This window comes from Nyctereutes procyonoides, unplaced genomic scaffold (genome assembly GCF_905146905.1).
Source record: "Nyctereutes procyonoides isolate TBG_1078 unplaced genomic scaffold, NYPRO_anot_genome, whole genome shotgun sequence".
In the NCBI taxonomy this organism is placed as follows: domain Eukaryota; kingdom Metazoa; phylum Chordata; class Mammalia; order Carnivora; family Canidae; genus Nyctereutes; species Nyctereutes procyonoides.
In genome coordinates, this window is record NW_026575125.1 from 89,394,680 (window position 1) to 89,409,366 (window position 14,687).

Consider the following 14,687-nt stretch of genomic DNA (forward strand, 5'->3'; position numbering starts at 1 on the left):
CCCAGCTCCTCTAAGTGCTTTCTAACACCCTCTTCCTGAGATGGCCATGGTTCTCCATAGTGTGCATTATTCCCCACTGCTGAAGAGTATTGTGTGAGCTATGTGTGCGTGTGCATGCCCACGCATGTGTGCACTAGTTAAAAATATATAAATGTATATATAAATATATCTCATGCACATATAACTTCTTACATGAGTTGGTCTTAGTTTTAAACTCTTCACTTAACGTTAAAATGACACCTTGACTGGACTTCTGAAAAACTGAGCAAAATCTCATTAATTGAAAAAGCCATAATCTACACTACACGAGGAGTATAGGCAGTGGAAGTTTACCCTTGCCCTAACTATAAAAAAGGGAGTAAGCTATGAAATTAATCACCTGAATAAAAATGGCTTCAACTAGTTCAGAAACAGTGTCATTTGCACGCTAATTATGTGCTAATTACTCTACCTTATCTATTCATTAACAAAAGTCATGTACCTGGCTCTGTCCGCAGAGCAGGTGCCGCTTGATCTTGGGGTCATGAGTTTGAACCCCACGTTAGGTATAAAGATCACTTCTAAAAATTTAAACTTGGGGATTCCTGGGTGGCTTAGCGGTTTAGCGCCTGCCTTCAGCCCAGGGCATGATCCTGGAGTCCCGGGATCGAGTCCCATGTCAGGCTCCCAGCATGGAGCCTGCTTCTCTCTCTACCTCTGTGTCTCTCTTGAATAAATAAATAAAATCTTTTTAAAAAATTTAAAATAAAAATAAAATCATTTTTAAAATGTCAAGAGAACCTCTACTTAGTTTCATCCTGTTTTGCATTAGCTGGAGTTACTGTTTTACTTGAAAATAACTTAATTGTAAATAGTCTGTGAATGGGACTATCGGAAGTGACCTTTACCTACTAATTATTCAAAAACTGAGACCAACAACCCACTGCATAGCTTGAAGTTTGTCCAGTTCATTCCTGGGACAAAGGCACGTGAGTCCATATGGCAATTCAGGCCATTTTGGCAAACAGGTAATTTGATATCTCTTCCACATATCCAGGCAGTTCTGAGCCCCATGTATCATGCCTCTAATCCAGGGTTTCTCAAGCTAGAATTCTTGATATTGGGGCTGGATGATTGAGGGTTGGGGAGACTTTCCCATGCATTATAGATGTTTATCAGTATCCCTGCCCTTTACCAGCAAGTGGCCAGTAGCACACCTCCCCACACCCCCAGACAAAGACCAAAAAGATGTCCAGCCTTTGCAAATGTCCCTGGGCGGCAAAATCCTCCAGCTCAGAATCACTGTTCTAAGACCACAGTTTTACTAAATGGCTGGCACTTATCTCTTTAGTCTCACCAACCCACTCAAAATAGATAGTGGACAGTCATTTGGAGTCCTGCCCCTAAGCTTATTGTTGCCTCCACTGAGGCAAAAACACCACATAACTCTAAGGCACAACTGGGGGAATGAGGCTCAGAACAAATTCCCAGGCAGCCTACTGCAATGGAGGAGGCTTTCCAGATGTCACTAGCCCCTTGGCCTTGGAGGGATTTCCAGAAGGGCCCATTGCTCAAGTCCCTTTGCCCTACAGTTCTTTGAGAACCCCTTGCCTCCTGGCTAAGTGTTAAGTGCCAGGTACCTACTCTGTGTTGGCCCTGGGTTAAAGAGATGGCTAAAGTAAACAAGTAATAGACAACCTCAGTGCAGTTTGGCTAAAGATCTGAGAGAGGAAAGCCCAGGGAGACCATGGAATCCCGAAAAAGGCCACCTGCTCCAGCCCAGGTCCCAGAGAAGGTGACATGTGAGCTAAGTCCTGAAAAAAGAATAGGAATTTGTAAGGCAAAGGCCAGAGAGGGGACTGGACCAGAGGGATGGGATAGCATGGCCTCTGTTTGGAAGATGGTGGTAACCCCAAGTTGTTACCCATTTCCCCAGCGTTAAAAGGGAAGAGAAAAAATGAGGGCAGAGTAGTAAGCAGAGACCCGCTAATGAAGGGTCTTGCACGCCCAGCTAGGAAAGGCATTCTTTGTCCTGATGGGTTGTAAGTCTTGAAACATCCCCAGAAACACTGGAGGGGCAGGCAGCTGTGAAAATTCAGATTTCCCGCTTCTGTTCCCAAAGATGCTGATTCACTTGGGGCCCAGCCATCTATATTTTCTTCTTTAGACTGTTGACATGATGGATTACATTGATCAATTTTCTTTTTCTTTTTTTAAATTTTATTTATTTATTCATGAGAGACACAGAGAGAAAGGCAGAGACATAGGCAGAGGGAGAAACAGGCTCCATGCAGGGAGCTCAATGTGGGACTCGATCCCTGGACCCCGGGATCATGCCTGGAGCTGAAGGCAGATGCTCAACTGCTGACCCACCCAGGCATCCCCATTTTTTTTTGAGAGAGAGAGAGAGAAAGAAATAGTGAGGTGGGGGGGCAGAGGGAGAGGGAGAGAGGAATCTCAAGCAGAGTCCATACTCAACGTGGAGCCCAACATGGGGCTCGATCTCCCAACCCTGAGATTACGTCCTGAGCTAAAACCAAGAGTTGGATGCTTAACTGACTAGCCCCTGGGGGGGGCCTTGATGTTCAAATATAGAATCTGCCAGACATTAAAATATTGGATAGTCCCACTTAGTTGTACCACATTATTCTTTTTATATGTTGCTGAATTCTGTTTGCCAGTTCATTGTTGAGAATTTCTGAATCTATATTCATGAGGGATATTGGTCTGTAATTTGATTGATGTTTGGACCATCTTTGTCTGGTTTTGGTATCAGGCTGATGCTAGCCTCATAAAATAAGCTGAGAAGTATTTCTTCCTCCTCTATTTTCTGAAAGAAATTATGTAGAACTGGTGTTATTCTTTTGAATGTTTGGTAGAATTCACCAATGAGGCCATGTGGGCCTGTGCTTTTCTTTAGAGAATGTTTTGAATTACTCATTCAATCTCTTCAATAATTATAGAACTATTTGGGTTATCTAGTTCTTTTTTAAAGACTTTATTTATTTATTTGAGAGAGGGAGACAGAGGTAGCAAAAGAAAGCATGAGCAGGAAGGAGAGGGAGAAACAGGATCCCCACTGAGCAAGGAACCTGACATGAGGCTTGATCCCAGGACCCTGAGATTATGACCTGAGCCAAAGTCAGACACTTAACCGAATGAGACACCCAGGCACCCCTATCTAGTTCTTCTTGACTGCATTTTAATAGTTAATTGTGATTTTCAAGGACTTGGAACTTTTCATCTGAATTGTCGAATTTATGTGCGCAGTTGTTGGAGGTGTTCCCTAATTATTCCTTTGACATTTGCAGTCTTTATATAGATATTTGCAATTTCATTCCAGATAGTAATGATTTGTGTCTTCTTCCTTTTTTCTTTGTCAGTCTTGCTAGAGGTCTATCATTTTCACTGATATTTTCAAAGCAACTACTTTTGGATTTCATTACTTTTTGTTCTTTCTTTTTTTCTGTTTTCAATGGCATTGATCTCTGATCTTTATTATTTCCTGGCTTCTGATTACTTTATGTTTATTTTCCTCCTCTTTTTGTAGTTTCTTGAGGTGGAAGATTAGATTATTGATTTGAGGCTTTTCTTACATAAGCATTTGATGGCTATCAGTTTCCCTCTCAGCACTGTTTTAGCTGCATCCCAGAAATTTTGACATAGTGTACTTCCATTTTCATTCAGTTCAAAATATTTTCCCATTTCCCTTGGATCTTCCTCTTTGACCCATAAATTGCTTAGGCATTGTTCAGTTTCCAAGTATTTAGAGATTTTCCTCATATCCTTCTGGTATTGATTTCTAGTGTAATTCCATTGTAGTCAGAGAACATACTCTGTATGATTTCAATGCTTTTAAATTTATTGAGTTTTGTTTTATAACCCAGGACATGCTCCCTTTTGGTGAATGTTCTTTGTACGCTTGAAAAAAATATGTATTTTGCTGGAATGGATGGAGTGTTCTAGAAATGTCAGTTAAACCTAGTTGGTCCAGTAATGTTATTGAGTTCTTCTCCACCCTTTCTGATTTTGTGTCAGGCGCCTACATTTTTAACCAAATTTGGGGAAATGAAGTGCAGCCTTCACATGAGACCCACTGCTTTAGGGACCAAACAGGGAATGGTAAAAACCTGATTTAAAGGGCACCAGGGGGACGTCTGGGTGGCTCAGCAGTTAAGCATCTGCCTTCTGGCCCAGGGTGCGATCCCGGAGTACTGGGATAGAGTCCCACATCTGGCTTCCTGCATGGAGCCTGCTTCTCCCTCTGCCTATGTCTCTGCTTCTCTTTCTGTATGTCTCTCATAATAAATAAATAAAATATTTAAAAAAATAAAGGGCACCAGGTGGGATGACTGGTGGTTCAGTCAGTTAAACATCCAACTCTTGGTTTTGACTCAGGTCATGATCTCATGGTCATGAGATGGAGCCCCAAGTGGGGCTCCACACTCAATGGGGATGACTGGTGGTTCAGTCAGTTAAACATCCAACTCTTGGTTTTGACTCAGGTCATGATCTCATGGTCATGAGATGGAGCCCCAAGTGGGGCTCCACACTCAATCTGCTTAAAGATTCTCTCCCTCTGTCCCTTCTTCCACTCAGAAGCACACTTGATCTCTCTCGTGCTCTCTCTAAAATAAATAAGTAAATATTAAAAAAAAAAAACATCTAAAAAGTCAAGGGCACCAGGAAAAAAGGACTCCCTGACCGCAAATCTTTCCTGCTCGGGTACAGAATGTGAAGGTTTTTGCTGATCTAAAGCTCTATGTTCCCTGGGACAAAACACCTAGGATCAGATATGTTTAAGTCTTTTCCACCCACAGAGCAGGATGTTGAGACTGGTTGACCTGAAAAAGAATTTTGATTGGGGGGACGCCTGGGTGGCTCAGCGATTGAGCATCTGCCTTTGGTTCAGGTCATGATCCCAGAGTTCTGGGTTCAAGCCCCACATTGGGCTCTGGGGAACCCACTTCACCCTCTGCCTATGTCTCTGCCTCTCTCTGTGTGTCTCTCATGAATAAATAAATACATCTTTAAGAAAAAGAATTTTGATTGGGACAAAACTAGTAAGGGCTGCAATTTTGTCCTAGCATTTACTGTTTCTTTGCTCCAACCCCAGGAGCACACTGCCCTCACCTCTTGTCTGAGCATGAGCCCCACAAACCCCCAGCCCCACACTCCCTGCTGTAGTTTTCCCTGGGAACAGTGAGGTGGAAATGAAAGTGTAAGGAATTGAGGGGCACATGGAGAAGTGCAAGTTTTAACCATATTTTCCCACTCCTCCTCTCCCATGCTCCTAAAGTATGGCTGGAGAACAGATATGGACTCCCAAGGGGGCCAGGTACAGAAAGAAGAGGGAGACACCAGAAGAGAAAGCAGTCAAAGGCGGTGGTTCTTAACTATCAGTGGGTCTCAGAGTCTTTTGAGAATTTGATAACATAGTTCTGGACTTTATTTCCAGGAAAAAAAATGCCCTTGGGAAGCACATGGGTGGTTCAGTTGGTTAAGTGTCTGACTCTTGATTTCAGCTTAGGTCATGACCTCAGGGTCGTGAGATAAAGCCCTGCATCGGGCTCTGGGCTCTGCACTCCTTGGAAGTTTGCTTGAGAATCTCTCTCTCCTTCTGCCCCTCCCCCTCCATGCTTGCTGTCTCTCTCTCTCTCTCTCTCTCTCTCGCTCTCTCTCAAATAAATAAATAATTTTTTAAATGCCCTTAGGATGGATTCACAGTTATGCCCTCAGTTTTGGAGTGTTTGCAACACTCTGAGGAGTATTCCTTGCGCCCCACCCTAAGAATCTCTGGGTTACAGAAAGTGGCAAACTGTGTGTCCCTTTCTGCCCCTTCAGATGACAGGAAGCCTCCTTTATCTCTGTCGCTCAAAGCATCCCCTCCATCTTCTTGAGTGGCCAAGATTTCTTATTGTTATATCCAATGGCAAAAGACAATAAGAATCTAAAGGGACCCCCAAACAGCCAAAACAATCTTGGAAAAGAAAAACAAAACTGGAAGACACATTTCTTGATTTCAAAACTTATTACAAAGCTATAGTAATTAAAACAGTGTGGCACTGACATAAAGACAGACATATAGAGCAATGGAGTAGAATAGAAAGTTCAGAAATAAACCCTTAACATACAAGGTCAAATTATTCTTGGCAAGAGTGACAAAATCATTCAGTGGGAGAAAGAACGGATTTTTCAACAAATGGTGCTGGGAAATTGGTTATTCACACACAAAAGAATGAAGTTTGGTCCCTTACCTAATGGCATATACAAAAATTAACTCAAAACAGATCAAGGACCTAAATGCAAGACCTAAAATAAAACTCTTAGAAGAAAACATAGGAAAAAAGCTTTATGACATGGATTTGGCAATGAATTCTTGGATATGACACCAAACACATCAGCAACAACAACAAAAATTAGACAAATTGGACTTCATGAAAATTTTAAAATATTGTGCATCAAAAGACATGATCAGCAAAGTAAAAAGACAGCCAAAATGGAAGAAAATATTTGAAAATCATGTATCTGATAAGAAATTAATATCCAGAATATATAGAGAGCTCCTAAAGGTCAACAACAACAAACCCATTCAAAAATGGGGCAAGGGCTCCTGGCTGGCTTAGTCGGTGAAACGTGCTACTCTTGATCTCAAGGTTGTGAGTTCAAGTCCCACATTGGGTGTGGAGCCTACATAAAACAGAGTGGGGACAAAGGACTTGACTAGCCATTTCTCAAAAAAAAAAGACATACATACAAATGGTCAACAAATACATGAAAAGATGTTCAACATCACTCATCATTAGAAAAATGAACATCAAAAAAAAAAGAAAAATGAACATCAAAACCACATTGAGATACCACTTCACATCCATTAGGATGACTACTACCCCTCTCAAAAAAAAAAAAAAAACCAGAAAACAAATTTTGGTAAGGATGTGGAGAAACTGAAATCCCTGTTCATGGTTGGTGGGAACATGAAATGGTGCAGCCACTGTGTCAAATAATACAGTGGTTCCTCAAAAAATTAAAATAGAACTACCATAGGATCCAGCAATTCCACTTCTGGTATATACCTAAAAGAACTGAAAGCAGAGCCTCGAAGAGATATTTGTACACCCATGTTCAAGAGTATTTTCCATAACAGCTAAAATGTAGAAGCAACCTAAGTGACCACTGATAGGTGAATGAATAGGAATGATGCAGTGTGTCCATAAAATGGAATATTATTCAGACTTAAAAAGGAAATTCTTTTAAAAAAAAGATTTTATTTATTTATTCATGAGAGACACAGAGCAGAGACTCTAGGCAGAGGGAGAAGCCGGTTCCCTGTGGGGAGCCCAATGCAGGACTCAATCCCAGGACCCAAGGATCACCCCCGGAGCCAAAGGCAGATGCTCAACCACTGAGCCCTGGAACCAGGTGTCTCCACAAAGGAAATTCTGCACTGTGCCACAACATGGATAAACTGTGAGGACATTATGCTAAGTGAAATAAGTCAGTCATAAAAAAGACAAAGACTTTATGATTCTATTCATAAAGTGGTATTTAGACTAATCAAATTCATAAAGACAGAAAGTAGAATGCTGGTGGCCGGGGGCTGCGGGGAGGGGAGAATGGGAAGTAATTGTTGAATGAGTACATAGTTTCAGTTTTACATGATGAAAAGAGTCTTGAGAATGGATGGTGGAAATGATTGCACAACAATGTCAATGTATTTAACACCACTGAACTATGCACCTAAAATAGTTAAGGTGGTAAGTTTTGTGTTAAGTGTACTTTACCACAATTTTTAAAAGATTTATTTATTTATTTGTTTGTTTGTTTATTTATTGAGACAGAGAGAGAACATGAGCAGGGTGATTGAGAGAAAGAGAATCTCAAGCAGACTCCATGCCCAGCACAGAGTCCAATGCAGGGCTTCATCCCATGATCCCAAGATTATGACCTGAGCCAATCTCAATTGGAAGCTTAACCAACTGAGCCACCCTGGCGCCACAATTTTTTTTAAAAGACAACAAGCTGAGACACTAAGGCCATAGCACTAACTACTCATCTAGCCCTTCATCCCCAGAGATGATTGTTCCTTAATTTCACATCCTTCAGCCCACATTGAATCTCATTGATTCATGCTTCTGGGCATTTGGGCTGTTTCCAGGATGCAAATGTCACTGATATTCTGGGTATCACTATGTCTAGAGACAGGCTATGATGACTAGGCTTTCTTCTATGGCTATGTCTATGTGCAAAGTCAGATTTAAGGAGTAAGAAATGGGTGAAAGGGTGCTGCAGACTTGAAGTTGGTTGCAGCACTGAAGGAACAGAAAACGTATAAGTATATGTGGCTTGGGGAGTAAGGGGAGAAAAAGAGGATTTGGTGGGGGCACTGAATTCCTGTTCAAGTAACTTCTATTTACCCCACAGGGGCAACAGAGTGGACCCTGAGATCAAAATGCATCTTGCATCATTTTATGATGTCATTTACTTTATAGCCGTTAACTGACTTCTCTCACTCTTTCTCAACCAAGAACATCCTTTGCTGCATCAGGCCAGGGGAACACAAAACTTGACTTGGCTCTCCTGTTCTACCTCATCTGTCAACCCAATGAGCATTTTCTCTAGAACACTCCAAGGACAGTGGCTAAGTGATATGGTGAGCCTCATCTGCATTATCTCTTCCCTTTACCATGTCCACATTATCCAGTAACTGCTGTCTCAGACATGAGGCTTCTCCTGCTCCGACCCAAACCAATATAAATAGTTGTACCCAGGTAGCTCCAGCTCCTGGGGCTGGAGATGGCCTCTGGAGGTAAGAGATGAATCCATCTTCCTGAAGATTCACTGGATATTGAATCAGATTCCTGCCCGTGTATGTGTATTTCTACCACATGCTGACTTCCATGCTCTCGTGGCTCCAAAGGATAAAGACTGTGGTCAAATCAGGGAAAGCAGTTGGATACTGTGGTGCCCTGCAAAGTTAGGGACACACACCTTGCACCTCAGGGTACTGGCTTCAGATACTGGAGCCAGATGAGGCACAATGGGTTCCATTTTGCAGAGTAGTAGATGAAACCTTCTCAGGACAAGAGCTAAAAACCATACCATCCTATATCTCACTCAGCTGTGCAGGCTTTTCTTTGAAAAAATGTTTACTTTTAGGGCACCTGTATAGCTCAGTTGGTTAAGCATCTGCCTTCAGCTCAGGTCCTGATCCCAGGGTCCAGGGATGGAGCCCGGCATCGGGCTGGGCTCCCTGCTCAGTGAGGAGTCTGCTTGTCCCTCTTCCTCTATACCTCTGCTCATGTTCTCTGTCTCTCAAGTAAATAAATAAAATCTTGTTTTAAAAAAAGTTCACTTTTCACTTACTTTTGAAATGGTCAGGGTATTTCCATGGTTCAAAAAGCAAAATGTGGGTGCCTGGGTGGCTCAGTTGGTTAAGTGGCTGCCTTCAGCTCAGGTAATGATCCCAGGGTTCTGGGACTGAGCCTCACATCAGGTTCCTTGCTCGATGGTCAGCCTGCTTCTCCCTCTCCACCGCTTGTCTCTCACATGTGCACTGTCTCTCTCAAATAAATAAATAAATAAAATCTAAAAAACAAAACAAACTCAAAATGTACAAAAAGGCATGCAGGGAAAAGCCTCCTTCCCACCTCTGCTCCCCTCAGGCTCTCTCACAGGAGACAGGCACTCATAGCTGTTTCTTCTATGCCCTTCCACGGACACTTTGTTTCATTCTTTATTACCTCATCTCCAAGTTTTAATTAGCGGTTTTTGGTGGTTGTTGTTTTCAGCATTTCCACAGAAGTGCTTGCTCTTCACTTGCCACAGAACAAGTCTTTGCGAATACAAAACTTGATATTGCCCAGACTGAATTTTAAGCAATTCGATCCTATTCCACAAGAACGAATACTTCGCACCCTGCTCTGGGCCCTGGGAGGGACCCCTAGATGAGTAAAGCCTTTGTCATTGCCCTGAGGGCACTTCTTTTTCAGTTGGGACCCAACTGAAAGGCTCCCCATCCGAAACAAATGGCTAGAGCAGATGGAGGTGTGTTGGGGATTCATGGGATGGTTTATGGAAAGCCACAAATGGTGGGAGAAGTGTGACCTCAGTACTGTTGGTCTTCAGTAACCTGGTTATTAAATGTCACTGGAGTCCGCAGATCAAGGCTCCAATGCCTGCTCTGCCGCCTGATGAATTTCCTTCACCTCTCCGAGGCCAGTGTCTTCCTGTCACATGAAGACAAGCATCTTCTACCATCAGCTTGTGGTGAGGAGTAAGAGACATGATGAAGATGCCGCTCCCACCATAAGATGGTACCCACAGTGGGTTGGTTGTATTTTTTTCATAGGGAAACCACATCAAACTTGGGCCCAGGGTGGAGGGTGAGTATGAGGGGGTATTGTGAGAGTGTGTGTGTATGTGAGTGTGTATGTGTGACGGAGTGAGGAGGGAGTGTTTGCGTGAGGGTATGTGGGGGGTGTGGGGGGTGTGAGAGTGTGTGTGTGTGCGTGCGCGCACATGAGTGGGGGGAGTGTGTGTCTGCTAGTGGGGGTGTGTGCATGAGTGGGGGTGTTGTGAGATTTTGTGTGTGTGTGCAAGTGGGTGTGTGAGGGGGTGTTGTGAGAGTGTGCATGTGTGAGGGGAGTAGGGAGTGTTGGGGGGTGAGTGTATGAATGTGGAGGATGGGGAGGTGTGTGTAGATGTGTCTATGGTGGAAGCTAGTGGTACTGACAGGTTCATGAGCTCTAAGTGGGAGCAGGGAGGAGACAGAGACTGACCAGAAGGGGGCATCACCGACTCGTGGAAGCTGATACTAAATCCATCCGGTTGAGCTTCCCAGTTGACAGCTAGGGTGGGAAATGGCGGGGGGGGGGGTCTTTGACAGTTTGTGGGCACGATCATGACATGCTAAAAGTAATGTTTGACGGGATTCATACAGGAGCAGCGGGGAGGCTGATGTGGAAAGAGACAAGACGAGAGGCACGGAGAATAGTAAGAACTGCATCAAGGTGATGGGTTCTGAGACCTTGGTGGGTACAGAGGAAAGGGATGAGATCCAGGTGACCACAGGGCCCCTAGCCAGGGGAACTGAGGCTATGACACTACCTACAGGAGGACAAGCAAGCGGGGTTCCGTTTGGAGAGGGAAATAGTGGTACGTGCCAGCTGTGTCCTTGGGACAGCAAGACACCTAAGGGAAGCAAAACATCCTACTGAATGAAGTAGGCAGTTTGATTCTGCTTCCTATAAATGGAAGGAAAGCAAAGGAAAAGGTTCTATACATATCCTTAGGGACTAGGGACATAGGGCAGATCGCACTGGGCCAGTTCCCTGGTTTTCTGATCTTCCAATGTTTTCAACAACAACAAAAAATCTGTGTAAAAGGATAGAAGGAGAACCAGAATGTGGCTTTAGATCTTGACTTGGGATTAGGGACTATCTGGATTGTCATGACCATGAGGATGAACGGGATGCTTTAGCCATCAGCCGTACCTTGGGGTTGTGATCCTTTGTACTGTCTGGTAAAGGAGGTTTTGAGCAGCTCAGTGTGCCTCATAGTGTGAGCAGAGTGAGGGACAGACCCGGGGCTGCACCCTGCCTGGCAATGGAGGCAGATTTGGAAGGTCTCGGCTACTCCATACTACTTAGTAAGCACTGGTTCTTGGGCCACCATCAGGATCCCATCCCAGGTCTCTTTGGACTGGAGGAGAGATGACCTTCATTTTTTTAAAAGATTTTATTTATTTATTCATAGAGACACAGCTAGAGAGAGAGAGGCAGAGACACAGGCGGAGGGAGAAGCAGGCACCATGCAGGGAGCCTGATGTGGGACTCCATCTGGGGTCTCCAGGATCATACCCTGGGCTGCAGGCGGCGCTAAACCGCTGCGCCACCGGGGCTGCCCGAGAGAGATGACCTTCGTGATAACAACTCTTCAGGTCTTCATCACCCTGGGTACATTCTTAACTCCCTTGTCGTGACCCAAGTGGCATCTTAGCTTGGTGCTTGTTGCCGAGAAGATGACATTGACAAAAGTGCTCAGAGGGTAATATAAAGGACTCATTACTGGGCTATGACCTAGAAATTAGAGGGGCCACATACTGTCTGATTCCATTTGTATGAAATGTCCAGAAAATCAAGTCCATAGAGATGGGAAGCAGATTGGTATTTGCCAGGGCTGGGGTAGGAGAGGAGGAAATGAAGAGTGACTGCTATGGGTACAGGGTTTCCCTCTGGAGTGATGACATGTTCCAGAATTAGATAATGCTGATAACCAAATAACTCTGTGAATATACTAAAAAAGCCACTGAATGACACACTTCAAAGGAATGAACTTTATGAGATGTGAATTACATCTCAATAAAGCCATTATTTAAGAAAACGATCAAGTAGATTTCTGCATCCATGTCTCATGTGAAACCCACAAATATATATACCCACTGAGGGGTAGCTGCCTTTTTTCACTGACAGATCACAATTTTTAAAAATGCTTTACTAAAATATAGTTGATGTACAATGTTGTATTAGTTTAGGTGTACAACATAATGATTCCACAATCCTGTACATTACTATATGCTCACCACGCCAAGTATAGCCACCATCTGTCACCATAGTACGCTATCGCCATATTATTGACTATATTCCCTATATTGCAATTTTCATCTCCATGACTTATTTATTTTATAAATGGGAGACTATATCTCTTAATCTTCTTCACCTATTGCTCATAAGAGTTGGTGTGACTATTAATACTCAGCAATTGCATTTATGGTATCTAAATTGTCCTTTGCTAAAACTCAGAAACCCCAGGGGTGGGGGGAAGGTAGAGTGGTGGAGGGCTGTTTTCTCTGATGATGAGGCTGCTGGGTTAAAAAAAAGAAAAGGCCTCAAAAAAACCCCACCAAAACAAAACCAAAAGCCCAACAAACCCCATGAAAGTGATTCATGCTTATGTTTCAGATAACCCAAGCTTTCAATGGCCTTGGCAGTACTGTGGAGGGATCTTCACATCAGAATGAACTATGTTCATCCCTTTCCCTGAGATTCTAGGCATGAACATGTCTTCCCTCAACAGCTGGCTGACCTTTGATTCCCCTCCCCATTTTGAACGTGCTGCTCTGAAATGTTTTCAATGCACCACCCAGCACACATCCGCATTCACGTTGCAATGAACACTTCCCCTTAGAACTATATGGAACTTGGTTCAACAAATGTTTGTTGAGTGTCCATCATGCACAAGGCACAATAAGAAGGACAAGAGAACTCATCTGGCTATCTTCTCCCCACTGGTTTGCATAATTGCTCTCCGGAGCAGTGCTTACTGGGTGCCAATACTCTGGTGAGAAGGGAAAGGTGTGATGAACACGTGCCCAAATTCGCCTTCCCTCCTGTCCCAGGCTAGCTCTGCTGCTGGGTCAGGCAAAGAGCCCTGAAACGCCTCTGTGGGATAGTTTATGCTCATGCTCGGCCACTCTCATGCCTTGATTTTAATTTATACCCAGGAGATGTGCCTTGCCAATCATTTTGACACTGCTGTCAATACTGGGGGGGTCTGCCCCCAAGAGCCCAAAGAACCAATGCTGGGCTGTATGTGCACAGTCTCAAAGCCTAGGCATGGCTCTGCCACAAATTCTACACGTGGCCTTGGCAAAATCAAGCCCCTCCCCTCCTTTCTGGTACATTTCCTTTGAAAATGAGGGAGAGGCACATGACGAATTGTCATCTAAGGGTCTTTCCAGCTTGGCCATTTTATGGCTTTATAGAACCATAGTTAATGAGGTGTATCAACCTACAGACGCCAGGAGGGGGTTAATGCTGAGACCAGGATTGAGAATAAATGGGATGCTTCCAGAGGCCAAGAAAAAGGGGGCAGGAAGCAAGAAGGTGTGGCTGGTTCAGTTTCAAGTTTATATAGGCTGATTTCCATGGAGAAAGAAGCCAGTGATTTGAAGGGTATTTATGTTTGCCCTGGATCAAAAAGCAAGCCAAGAGAAACGGAGGTTATTTTGGTAACTGGTTAGGAGCTTTCCTTAAGTTCATAATGGTTAAAGTAATTCCAGGAGGATAGACCTTACAAATTGCATTTGGGAATGTTGGGAACAGAACGACTCCTTTGCCCCCATCAAATACCTCTTTTCCCAGCTTACCATTACAAAACCAAACCAAAACAAAATAAAAAGCCCACACACAATCAATAGATCTCAACAATCAGATTAACATGAATGCGGGAAGGGCTTGTGTACCAGGCTCTGTGCTGAGAACTTTATTTCCATTCAATAGCTCATTTTATTCTCCTGACAATTCTATGACGTAGGAGCTATCACTATGCCTTTCCTACAGATGGGGAAACTGAGGCACCTCATCTGTGCTCAGCACTCTTCCAGGACCTATGAGTGATAAGAAGCAGTAGGGGTGTGGGACAGCATGTTCCCTAACATCTACAGTGGTTCTCTTAACAAAAATTATGTTGATAGTCTAGCATAAAGCCACTGAGAGGATTTAGAAGACTTGAAGAAGATTTAGAAATGGTTTGTTAGTGATGTTTCCATCTTCTAGCTTGAGGACAAATTTCCCATTTTTATACTATCCCAGGCAAGGAGAACCATAACTTGTCTCTCTCAGGTTTTGTAAGAGATCGACTATGCTTTTAGCAGTTTTATTGTGCTTCCTACAATTACCACGTTTCACTTTCTGGAAAGCAAAAGG